Source organism: Cryptotermes secundus, unplaced genomic scaffold (assembly GCF_002891405.2).
Source record: "Cryptotermes secundus unplaced genomic scaffold, Csec_1.0 scaffold344, whole genome shotgun sequence".
Lineage (NCBI taxonomy): Eukaryota > Metazoa > Arthropoda > Insecta > Blattodea > Kalotermitidae > Cryptotermes > Cryptotermes secundus.
In genome coordinates this window covers 606,823-620,121 of record NW_019742446.1, presented here as the reverse complement: position 1 = coordinate 620,121, position 13,299 = coordinate 606,823, and the positions used below count along the sequence as shown (strand labels likewise).

The following is a 13,299-nucleotide window of genomic DNA, read 5'->3' as shown; positions in this document are numbered from 1 at the left end:
TTCGCTGTACAAGTTGAACAGAATTGGTGATAAACAGCATCCTTGTCGAACTCCTCTTCCAATCTGCACACTTCTTGTCTCCCCTCTGTCCAGTCGCACTCTAACTTTCTGATCCATGTACAATTTACTAATCAATCTTCTTTCACGCCAATCGATACCTGTTTCCTTTAGGATCTGCATTAATTTAGTCCAGTTGAACCAAATCATGTGATATAAAGTGGCATTTGCATTCTGCAAGTTTCATACCCAACTAAGACCATCTTTTGTAATGCAGCAAATTACAGTGGCATTCTAAGGAGAGAAAGAACGGGCTAAGTTGAATGTAGGGTCAGGATCCCTGTAAGTACGTGGATCCTGTCTCATGTCTAACATAATTTGTATTTTTCCTAGTAATTTTGGTGTTTAATTTCACTGACTAAACTCTATTAACTCATCGAACAATTTAAATATGAATTAAATTCTGCTTAAAATTAATCTAATTCACGTTTTAGAATAATAACACTTCCGAACGAAATTAATTTTGTTACATTGCTCCGTTTATGAATATCCTACGTGAGTGTGAGGCTGTGGCTTACTTAATATTTCTTCGCTTGGGTCATTATTTCGAGCCAGGTGACTATCAAGACGCCCCTTTAATTAAGGTACTACTCTTCTTTCTAACTGCGGGATTATTGAAGTGCTGAAACACTTCAATGGATCATTGATGGTATCGGTGCAAGAACCGGTCAAGGCTTATCCCTTATTCATTCATTCATCCCGTTTGTGAGAGCCGAGTGTACCCCATGGGGTTAGGTGGAAGAGACGCATGAAAGAATAAAGTAGGATAGAGTCCTTGTCCGTTACAAATTCCGGTGGGCTATTCTTAAAATAAATAACACTTATGAAAACCGAAGGTACCACAAAACACTACAAAATTACCCTTCGTACTAAAAGAATTGTGTGAGAATTGCTCTTGATCTAAATGTTAAGGTCTATGATTTCTGAGCAAAATATTATATCATGCACTTCATAATTACGAATCCTGAATGAAATGAATATCAGAATATTAAAGGTCACGAAAGTTTGGCTTACTTTAGTATTTTAAATGCCATACTTATAAGAAATTTGAAATTACTCTTGAAATTCAAAAGACATTGCTTTCCTCTGAAAAGCGATGTAGCGATGTGGGAGAGATTTCCTTATCGACATTTTGCTCTTTGTGATATAGTGAACGTTTTGAATATTTTAAGAATTCCTTGCCCTCGGTTGGAATAAAGTTTTTATAAATATACGTAAGAAGTAGAATATTAAAAGCTATTGAGTAAGAATTATGCGCGGACTTGTAATATATTTCCCATTATGAATTAAATATAAATCTGTAATGGCTACTCTGTTCCTAAGTCGCTAGCAATGCAACGTGTTATTCGCATTTTTTATTGTCTTCTACTGTCAGGGCATTTCCCTTCATGCTAGGCGTCCTACCGTCTCTCTTAACCCTTTTTTCGCAAATGCGTGACGGGTGAAATTGCATTGTTCCTGGTGACACTGCCTTGCTCACGAACTGGCACGAACCTGCAAGTTCTTCTATGTACAATAACAACTTGTAGTGTTAGTCTCTGTCATTATGAATACACCGGAGAATGGAATAAACAAGAAGTGGAAGAATGAGGAGCAGAAGACGACAGAGAAACATAAGTAAAAGGTGAGAATTAAAGACCAGAAAACAGAGATGAACATCATTAGAAAGAGAATAAAACACAGGACATTTTTATGAATTTCATATCATTTCCAATTTAGTATGTTCCTTTAAACATCTGGGTATGAAAAGGTTGAAAAATGTGGAAAACCTGTAGAACAGATGAGGCCAAGGATATAGCACAAAGAAGGATACTGTGTACGACAAACAGGTCCTGCTACGAGAGGAATGCATGTTCTCGTATGTTCTGTCTGAAGCTGAGGGTGTCATAATTCGTTCCCATATAATGGGTGTTTTTGTGCTAAAGAAATGCTGTACTTATCGTTATTTATGTGGTGCAGGGGGCACTAGAATTCCCCGAATATAAACCACAATTTTCAAACACGGCTCTAATCTCAGTGTCGGCTTCCAAGCGTGTATCGGGCCATATTTCCATCATGTCTCTTCATGCGCACGCGCATATGATGGGTTTGGTCTTGTCCTCAGCCTTACGTACGATATTTATGGAAACTAAGCAAAATATAGGCCGATAACAGTGGCCGCGGGCCTTAGGCATGAATTACTTTTGCTCGCTCGAACGCTGGGATCGTGGGTTGGAATCCCATTCAAGGCATGGATGTCTATGTACGTTCACTCTGTGTACGTATTGTTGTGTGTGTAGGTAGCGGCCTTGCTTCGGGCTGATCCCCTATCCAAAGAGTCCTACCGATTATTTGTAGATTAAGAAACTGAAAAGCGGCCAAGTTCAGACATAGGGCTGTAGAGCCGTAGTTAGACAAAATATATAAAATAGTGATACAGTGTGCGGTAATTTAGCGCCCAAATGAATATGTATTTAACAGGAGTAGTGAAACTTTCAACGTAAATGTAATAGATTTATATTTTATTAATGAGTGTACTATTTTGCTTATTCATATTAGTAAGTATGAGTTCATATACACGTACTACAGTACGGAAATATATAAAGGAAAAAGTAAACATCACCCTTCTATATATAAAATATTATTATTATTATTATTATTATTATTATTATTATAACGTAGTAAAATCTTATATTGTGTAGTAAAACTTACCATCCTATCCTTATGTGCATATTTGTAACGGTGAGCGAGAGCTATGTACTTAAGCAGATTTGGGTTACCACAGCAAAGTGTCATTGAGCCTTAACACATTAGATGACCGTAATTTGTGTAGTACGTCATGAACGAGCAAACAGTCTCTTACTGCAGTGTGTCGTATCAGTTCTGGGAGTATTTATAATATGTTGAAGGGGATATTTGAAATGTAGTTAGTATTTATCATGAAATGTGATTTGGTTTGGTAAGATTTTGAAGGAATCTTTCCCTTTCAAGACATAAAGTAGAAATTGTCTATTGGGACTTCTGATTAAGAATAGCTTTCTGTACAAGCCTGCAACAAATATGATTCGTGTAATAATAGTTTTAGTTGACCCTTGATTTCCGGGGTATACGGTAGCGTAGTTGGTAGAGGGACCATGCTACAAGCCGGAAGGTCACGAGTTCGATTCTCAATGAGGTCATAGGATTTTTTTAATGACCTAATCCTTCCAGCCGCACTATGGCCCTGTTGTCGGCCAGGAATCTTGCTGGCGGTTAAAGGACAGCCGGCGTGTAAGACTGACAACCATACCGCTATCAGCTAGCCGATTGTCTAAAAACTATGGGAGCCTCTACGTCTCACAACCCTATTGGCCTTCTCGACCTGTTAGAGGGATAGCTTCAGCTTTCCCTTGATTTCAGTGTTCCATCCTCTAATAATATAGCAATATAAATCCCACAGAAGGTTGCGGTTGAGGAAAAGCATTCAACGGATTTCGATTAAATTTAGCATCAGCTACGTACGGTAGATGTTATCGGATGAATTTATGTTTTTATTCGTATTGAATTAATATTGGCTCCACTTTAACGACACCCCACACCCAAATTATCAGTTTTCTCAAAAATGGTCAACAGCACAGAAAGCTGTAAGAACGAAAGAGAGAATCAAATAACATCTAAAATTTTTATTTGAAACTCAAGGCACAATAATTTGTATATCAATAAAAAATATATGTGAAGTCTTGATTATTTTTGTAACAGTGTACTTGTGTTTCCTTAAAATTAAAATTAAGACCAACGTTTTCCTTTCTTTCTTTCTTTCTTTCTTTCTTTCTTTCTTTCTTTCTTTCTTTCTTTTTTTTCAAAATAACGAAGAACAAATTCGAAATAATCGTCATGGAATACGTACATTTCCAGTTCTGCTTTACTACCTTTATATTTTCTGTGATTTGTTAAGTTTTTACATTGCGATAAGTTTGTAATATATAAAAAAGTAAATATACATATATAGTGCAAGATATAATATAGGTTTGTTTCAGTTTGTCGTATGCGTTTTTATTAATCTTGAGGGCAGTAGCTGTTTTCTGAGCGCTGCATGTCACAAAGCATATTGCAAATTGAAGCTAATCAGCATTTGCATTTTCCCAGTAACTCGTACATCAAAAATATTTTAAATTCGAAATTAAATATATAAGCTTATGTGCAACATTTTCTTGGTTTTTTGACAACTAGACTAAGTGAGGTGCAAGGAATATTATTTAGTTTCAGATGTGGAAACTAATGAACTATTGCCAAAAATTATAAATATATATTTAAGTCATTTTTGCCAGTCGCTCAAGTTTAAAATTCTATTCATTCAGATTATAGCCCTCATATTTCTAATATAATGAGGTCAATTTGCGAGTAAATTGACAGGAGATAATCTTGTGATTTGACATCAAACTGACGTCAGTCAGATGTGGACCACAGAGGATATGACGCTAAACTAAAAGTGTGTAGTGATAAGTTAGTCAACTTCGCAAGTTACGATATAACTTCACAGTCACTCACCTGCCACGGAGCAGCGGCCCTCCGCACAGATTGCTCAGTCGACGCCTGACTGCCGAGTGCGCGAGCGATGCTAGAGCTTGTGAAGGCGTCGGTCGGCCATGCGCCACAGCCCCATCCCCTGAAAGCTGGCAAAACAGATAGACGTGTGTGTGAGCAGAACTGAATATAATTTTGGAGCCTAAGCTTACAGTTATCCTCAGTCCAATTCATCATTGAATTCGGGTAACGTTTCCTGCTTATTTAGCTTTGAATGAAATCCCAATGCTGAAGGAAATTGGAGAGAGGCAGGTCTGGGGACTCCAGCCAGGGATCATCATTTTGATTATAATTATTTTCATCATAATTCAATTATACGCATTCAAATAATGGTGAACTAATACCTTCGTTATGCATTCAGAATCCTACCTCTGAGAATCTGGTATAAAATACGGGTCTGTAAATCCTAAGCACGGGTTTAATGTCCACAATTCAGTATGCCAGTTGTAATATTACATTATGTTAAATTGATGGCATTTCGGTCCACACTCGGATAATTTCTTGTACGAATACCTTCTACATACCTCACTCAGATTTCTTCAAAATCTCTAGGCCGATCCCCCCCCCCACATCCATCCTATTATACGTTTAGTATAATCTCTCGAAATTGACACGACATCATATAACAATCTTTCTGTGATAGTTCATGTAAGTAAAGCTATCCCTGTAACAGGCCTTGGAGGCCCATAGGGTTGTGAGATGTTGAGGTTCCCACATTTTCTAGACAATCGGCTCATAGATGGCGTTAAGGTTGCCAGCCTTACGCGCCGCCTGCCCTTTACCCCCAAGAATATTCCTGGTACTCATTTCTGTTAGAGGCTGAGTCGACATCAGGGCCATAGTGCGGCTGGAAGGATTAGGTCAATTGAAAGAATCCAGTGACCTCATCGGGACTTGAACCCGCGACCTTCCGGTTTGTAGCATGGTGTCTCAACCAACTACGCTACCGCGTGTTGATAGTTCTTGTTGCAGTTTTAATATCTGAGGAATGCTAAGTTGGGCTGTAAGTGGAGGTGGTAGGCACCCCTAAAGCGTCAGTCTGTATTGTAGTCTTATCCCAGCATACTACAATCTAGACGTAAATAACGTAAATAACACACCTGAGGATGGCACAGTGATGCCGAAACATGTAATGAAGTGACACGTGAGATTGTGTGCACTAGAAGACGGTCAGTACGTACACATTATGGACTTCAATCTAGACATTCACCTCGTGAATACTTCGAATGTGATGCCTTGACACTAGTCGATCTTCTCTTTTTTCCTGTCAGAAACGTACTGTGTCCTTCCTCGTGAAAATATTTTGACGAATTGGTACACTTTCTGAAAACCTGGTAGGAAGTTCGTGCCAAGCGGGACACACACTCGCAAGTAACCATTGTATTTAGTTGTCAGTGTTGATCAATATGTGACTGAAGTTTTGTTCAGTACTTCACATGTTCATAAATGGTTGAATATCAACTTAAACACGTCGTCATACCTGTAGTTGCCTGTAATCTGTACAAGTCTTGTAAGAGTTCTCAACTTATTGTCCTACCCATGTCAATATCTGCAAGACCGCGCCAAGGAAAATTTGCAAACGACAATGCAATAATTGATTAGAATGGAACTTATCAGGAGATAAAAGTAGATACTAATGGATGTTTAGATATTGTCGATTTTAATTTATTTTCCTACTTTCATTAAATTAGAAGACAGAATACACTTATGTTTTCGTGCCCGTGTACATAAGTCTGTCCTTTATAATGAGCTTTGAAACAATGGACGTATTTTCATATCACTAAGGCCACAAAATTTCCATGCATTTTAATTAGGAAACCTTCTCATAGCCACAAAATTCTACTCTTTAATTGACTCTATATTTTAGTTCTAAATGTTTAATGGCACAGCATAACAATCTATTTTGGTTAACTGTCTCGAGACTGTGCATGGGGCTTACGGATTTCGCTCTGATAAATATTTAGATACTAACATTAGAGACAGGAGCAGAAATTCGTACATGTCTTTACATAAACTGTCTGTAATTTTGTCTAATATTATCCAACATTTCAATGTGACAATCAGTTTCGGTGAAAATATCTAATGTCAGTTTTAATGAAAAGAAGTTCAAGGGATCTCGAATTGTGCAGCGTGGACAAACGAGAGACGCACATGGAAAGGCTGACGAGGGCTCACAAGGCCTACAAACAGCTGCATGAAAAGCAGATATTCTTTTTTCTGTATTATAAATATATTTTATACACCTAATTTCAAAATATAAAGTAATTCACATATACCCTGAAATAAATTTATTACTTTCCATGACTCTGAGCCAAAAGATATTAAAATATTTACTTCTTAATAATGCGAATTTATTTTTTGTTACTGCTCTAACACCGGGTGCGATTCCATATTATATTTAGGACCTCCGATGATGGTCCGATTTTAATTTAATTATGAAATTTTTAAATTGTAAAAGTGTTTTAGTTAAATGGCTACATTTATGTGATCCGAATTTCATGTAATAAGACAAAAGGTAATGATTTGTAGCCGGTCATGGCAGATGAGAGGTCTAGGGCATGAACTGTCTTCGTTCACTTGGAAGTTGGGATCGTGGGTTCCAGTCCTACAGACTGCATTGATGTCTGGTGTATGTATGCGTTTATTCTGTGTTTGTGTTGTCCTGTGTTTATGTATAGGCCTTGCTTCGGGCTGATCACCCGTCCAAGGAGTCCTACCGTCTGTAAAATGATCATGAAACGGATAAATCAGCCCTATGCTCCAAAGTGGGAGCGAAGAGGAAGAAAAAAAACAATTTTTAGAAAAGGCGCAAATTGATTCTGTTGTGCCCCAGGTTATTAATGGGTATGCCTTTTCCTAACAAGGGCTCAAATTTATGTTTTATTAGTTAGAAGATAATTATAAGTTTTATAAATTTAAATACGTCGGGCAAACCACAAGTTGGAAACCCGCCGGAAGCCAAAGTTGAGACGCCGTACATTCTTTAGCCATCCGGTGTCAGTTGTCAGTCTATAGAAATTGCTGACAAATTAAATGACGACACGAGGCAAGTCTCGCCACCGCACAGTTTGCTGACTTAGGGGTTTTGCGCGAGCAGCTTTTCGTGATGTTGAATTTTGAGGGGCTCGGACGGGAGGAGCCGCGAGCACTCTGACTCAGAGATCAGAACTCAGAACAGTCGCATGGTAGGAAGGAAAGGCGATGGAGTCGGATGTCTTCCTCTTTTGCAAGCGTGAGTACTTGCCTGTGTTCGGATCACTGATGATTGTCGATATATGATTCTGGTTCAATGAGTTTGATTGATTAATATGTTCTTAGGATAAAATTGGTTAAATTATTTGAGCGTATAAACCTTGGAGTGTAACAGAGTAATTCTGATTTATTGAGTGATGGTTTAGATACAAATATCTGGTTTAATATATTATGGACAATTAAATGGTAGGAAGTGTGAAACAGGGGATAGGTTCTGTGTTGTAATGCTGTGTTATTTCATTATATATTACTTTATTGTTGTTGGTGAGTACTCGATTTATTTGTGGATGCCCCTAGTGCAGCATGTTTTCCACCGCACAGGTTAAGAGTTGTCTACGAAAGTCCGATAGAGTGTGAGTACAGTCACTGACCCCTATCAGGGCACAACAAATTGGTGGTAGCCGTAGGATATAAAAAGAAATTTTTGTGTCGCAATCGTGGCACAACAATTCTGCAATAGGCAATGGAATTCATTGTCCACATCAACAGATCACTGTCTTTCAGTAACTCCAATATGAAACTCCATATTCACAAACCTAGTAGGAAACCTTTCTGCAGTAAAACTCTGTTAGTTAAACAACAAGACGGATATCTTGAGACTCTTCCGCCATGTCCTGACCACCTCATACTTCAGCTTCAATGACCAGTTCTCTGAACAAACCGATGATGCGGCGATGGGCTCGCCACTCTCTCCGATCATCTCTAACCTCTATATGGAGGACTTCGAGGAGATGGCACTTGACTTGACCCCACACAAGCCCCGCTGCTGGTTTCGCTACGTGGACGACACCTTCGTCATCTGGCCACACGGTCCCGACAAGCTCAAGGACTTCCTGAACGACCTAAAAGTATCCACCAGTGCGTTCAGTTCACAATGGAGACTGAAACTGAGGGCCACCTCCCCTTCCTGGATATTTACAGAGACCCGACGGTTCTCTGTGCCATAGAGTGTACCGCAAATCCAACCATACAAACCTCTACCTTAACGCTGCGTCCCACCACCAACCTTCCAACAAGCAAACTGCACTTTCCACATTGGTGCACAGAACTAGAGCTCTTTGTGATCAAGACAGCCTACATGCGGAGTTGGTGCTCCTGGGGATGTTTTCAGGAAGAACGGATACAACAACCGGCAGATCCACAGAGTTAACCGTCGGCCCAACATCAGCCGGCCTGAAGATAAACCGGACTCAGTCGCCTTCCTGCCCTATGTCAGGACTATATTCAACCGTATCAGCAGAGTGCTGTCTCGGCACAACATCAAATCAGTGGGCCTGTCTCCAAAAGAATTATCTAGTTTCCTCCGGTCGGTCAAAGATAACCTGAGACTAAGGACACTGGGTGTATACAGAATCCCCTGCGAGTGCGGCAAGCTCTATATTGGGCAGACGGGCCGTTCCGTGGACACGAGGTCGAAGGAGCATCCGTCTTGAACATCCGGACAAGTCAGCTGTAGCTGAAGAGAGAATCGATTTGGGACACCGCATTCAGCTTCAGAATACCTCCATCCTCGCCACCAAAACCCGATATATGGATTGATTATAATTTTAAACAAATTTAAAGTAATTAATTACTCATAGAAAACATTAGCCGGTCGCGGTTGCTGAGCGGTCTAAGGCATGCACTGTCTTCGCTAGCTCGCAAGCCGGGATCGTGGGTTCGAATCCCACACAAATCATGGACGTTTGGTGTGTTTATGCGTTTTTTCTGTGTTTGTGTTTTCCTGTGTGTAGATAGAGGCCTTGAGGAGGGCTGATCACCAGTCCAAGGAGTACTCTGCTTTACTGAGGCGTACGTATGTGGGCCTATAATACTAATTCAATTCAGTTCTAGTTTATTTTCATGCTAACTCCGCAGCCCAAAGGTCAATTACAAAGTGAGCACGAGTGAAACAAACACGAAGTACAAAACATGACAATTTTTAATATCTGAGTAATGATAATATAATAATAACATAAATCAAAGTTGCAATTCAAGAGGTAATGCTGATTCAGTTCAGTTCAGTTCTCTATTATTTATGTGCCGAGTCAACAGCTTCAAGGTCAGTTACAGACACAGGTCAGTGTAGATACTCGTAATCACATTAAACATACACACAAAACATAAAAACAAGAGAAAAATTACAGGCAAACCCTGGAGGAAGAAAACACATTAATACAGAAAAAGTGAACAAACAAAATCGAGGTGAAGAGAAATACACAAAGAACGCAATAACTTAGAATCACATAACGCAGATTATTAGGATTATGAAGAAATATTATTAACAATTTATGTAGAAGATAATAAAATATGAATGACAGAAATCGCTCCTACTGCAAATATATCGAGAACTTTCCCCACCGTGTTGGCAGCTTTGGCGCACCGAATAAAGGTCAGTGTGTATTAAAGGGACAAACACCAAACAGTCACTAAGACTGCTGGGAGGAACACGAAGCCTAACATTTTCCAAGAGGGAAGTGCAGGATTTAAGGCCACAAGGCCTGAACAAAAAAATTACATCAAGGTGATGTGATGGCTACGGGTTGGACGACCGGCTCTCGGGTCCACCTAACCTCCTATCCAATGGTTACCGCGGGTAAAGCGGCCAGGGCGTGAAGTTGACCACTCAACTCCAGCTAATGCCGAGTTCAAGAAAATGTGGATTTATACATCATCTCCCCCACACGCCTTCATAGCGTAGTGCTCAATTAGTTAATTATAGGTACAACTTTACCAACTTTGTGATGGTGAAGCTATGTGTGAATCGAGGTATATTGGTCATTAAAGTGACTGATTACAGGCTGAACTTTTGGTAATAGAACTGCCATTACATTCGGACCGGAATTGAAGCCCAGCGAGACTTCTGCCCATTTGGAGCTGAAAGTTGATATCTAAACTTCATTTAGTGGGAAGGTTAAGAACGCATGGAGCTGTACAGCCTATCCTACTCTACACCTTCTTGGTGGGTTGCAAGAACACAACAAATTTATCATTACATTATAAAACTGCAGAGGCTAAGTAGTGAAAAAAGGGGCTATGAACTAGGTGAGATGTGAAGCGAAGCTGCCGTGGTTCATTTTAATGTTTCCTAGCAGAGCGGGTTCCTTTCAAATACCTGAACCGACTGCCTAACAAATATTGTTAATCCAGGAGGCATGCATGAAGTTCAAGTAATTTTTTTAATGCTAGTGGGGTGGGACTAAGTCCCTTGTACTGCGGCCAATTCTGGCCTATTGTACCTGCCCCAGATGATAGGTGAGGGTGATTGTGGAGCAATTGGTGGAATGAAGATTGACAGGGGAAACCGAAGTACTCGGAGAAAACCTGCCCCAGCACCATTTTCTCCACCACAAATCCCACTTGACCAGACCCGAGATCGAACCCGGGACGTCGCGGTGTGTAGCCAGAGACTAACCGCTTGAGCTATGGCGCGGCTTTGAAGTTCAAGTACATATTCATTCGAGGGCTAATGGAAAATCCTTCATTGGTCTTGACTATCCTTCAATCTGCAACTTGACTTACGCAGCTGCTTGTGTAACAACATTTTATCATGTGAAAATATCTTTCATCGATGGCTCCAGAAGTACAAAACAAGCCATTATGCAGGAATGGTCAGTGTTTTTCACGCAGTTGATAACCGGATGAAACATGTCTTGAAATTCCCTTTTCTATGCCAGCATCCGCCGAAAACCATGGCCCCAGTTACACCGATATCTGCTGTAATTAGAGTGTTTGATTTCATAAGCTGATGTAGGAATTTGACCCATATTTGCTTCATGGACGGCTTTTGCATGAATACACTTTGTCATGTTTGTTTGTTCGTATACAGTGTTTCCGGTCCTGCCTCTCTGACACAAACAGTGATGATTTCAGGGTCCCCATATACACATTACTCCATTTCATGATCCAGACCCTCAAAAATAATCATTTTGCTCGTATAAATGAAATTATAATAATATTTAACTCCGAAATTTTAAGGTGAAAACTGAGAGGATCATCTCGTATGGTTCTGGAGCCTTAAGGATTTCTGCGTGTTCTGAATTTTCTTTTTGGTATCAGGCTCTACCAGGGGTGGGAAAGATTCAAGACGAGCCCGCTGCAACATATGAAGACCGCAAGAAACCGCGATAGGACTATGTGTTATCTGTGTACACGACTATCTTGAATGTAATTTAATCAGTGCTGAGGGCTGAGTGATGCTAGAAGATACAAGACTTTTAGAATATAATTTCTTCTAAGTTCAGTCATATCTTCATATTCATGTAAATTGCGTATACTTCACTTTTTCTATGTAGATATTGGTGACATATACTGAACATTTACAATTTACAGCGATAAATATATTTAGCCCGTAAATTTACTTAAGCTACTGATATTTTCCGGCTGGGAAAGTAACATCTTCTACATATGCGATAGACGTTTAAAAATACTGTGACGAAATAAACCACTGCTAGACAACGCTTAAGTAAACACATTCTCGAATTAGCGCAGTCAGCAGTGGGACGTCCGTTGTTAGGTAGCAAGACCCCAAACACAGGTTCCTGTGGCAACGAATATTAACAAAGACGTTCCCGTGATAACGGAAGAATAACAGAAGAACCTTTTGAGATGGTGACCTATATTCTGGCCTCCTGGAAGTTATAAAAGACTCGTAATTCATTCGTAAGGGAGTTCAATGTGTGAGCAGGGATCCTTCGTTCGTGTTTCGTCGCAGTGGAAGAGTAGACACTCGTAGTCCAGTGAGGAATGGAGCGAGTCCTAGACAGACATTGATTGTGAGCTGTTATAATTGGTTGCAATTGTAAAGAAATGCCAATAAATACAATCATCAAATCCAGAACCAATTATTTTTAGTCACGCAAACCCGAATATATGAGAGTATATCTGCACTTTTTTATGTGGAAGGAAGAAGTAATAGCTTCAGAATTTAGGTGAAGAATTACAATTTCATTCCTGAGCCCTTGGATTAAAATCTGTCATTCTGTCATATATATTATATGATAAGATATTCTATCGCTGGCAGTGTCTAGTTTTCCCGTAAGTTAATATATGGCCCTTTCTTCACTTTTCATTTTTCTGAAGAACCTCAGTTTATTGATGTAGTCTCCTCGCGAATGTACTTACTTACTTACTTCTTTATTTTTTAATTCGCTTAGTTGGGGGTGGAGTCCAACTGGGTCCACCCGGCACGGCGGCCACTGATTTGCCTATTGTAGCCTGCCCGGAGTGATTATGATGATGGAGAATTTGGTGGAATGAAGATTGGCAAGGGAAACCGAAGTACTCGGAGAAAACCCGCCCCAGCTCCACTTTGTCCACCACAAATCCCACTTGACCAGAGCCGGGATGGAACTCGGGCCACCGCGGTGGGAATTCAGCGACTAACCGCTTGAGCTATGGCGCGGCCCTACTTACTCGTACTTACTCATGGAGCTGAGCCCTACTTGAAGAGCCGCCAATTCTGTAGCT

At 40.0% G+C, this 13,299-nt stretch overlaps 1 protein-coding gene across 2 annotated transcripts in view; it reads right to left on the bottom strand.

The window, feature by feature from the left end:
* Nucleotides 1-4,611, bottom strand: part of LOC111873175 (galanin receptor type 2-like) — a 66,680-nt gene extending 62,069 nt beyond the window's left edge. For both annotated transcript variants that reach the window (XM_033754994.1, XM_023867669.2), the window contains exon 1: nucleotides 4,564-4,611. The gene's annotated coding sequence lies outside the window, so the exon portion shown is untranslated. The remainder of the gene's footprint in view (nucleotides 1-4,563) is intronic.
* Nucleotides 4,612-13,299: the final 8,688 nt, after the last annotated feature.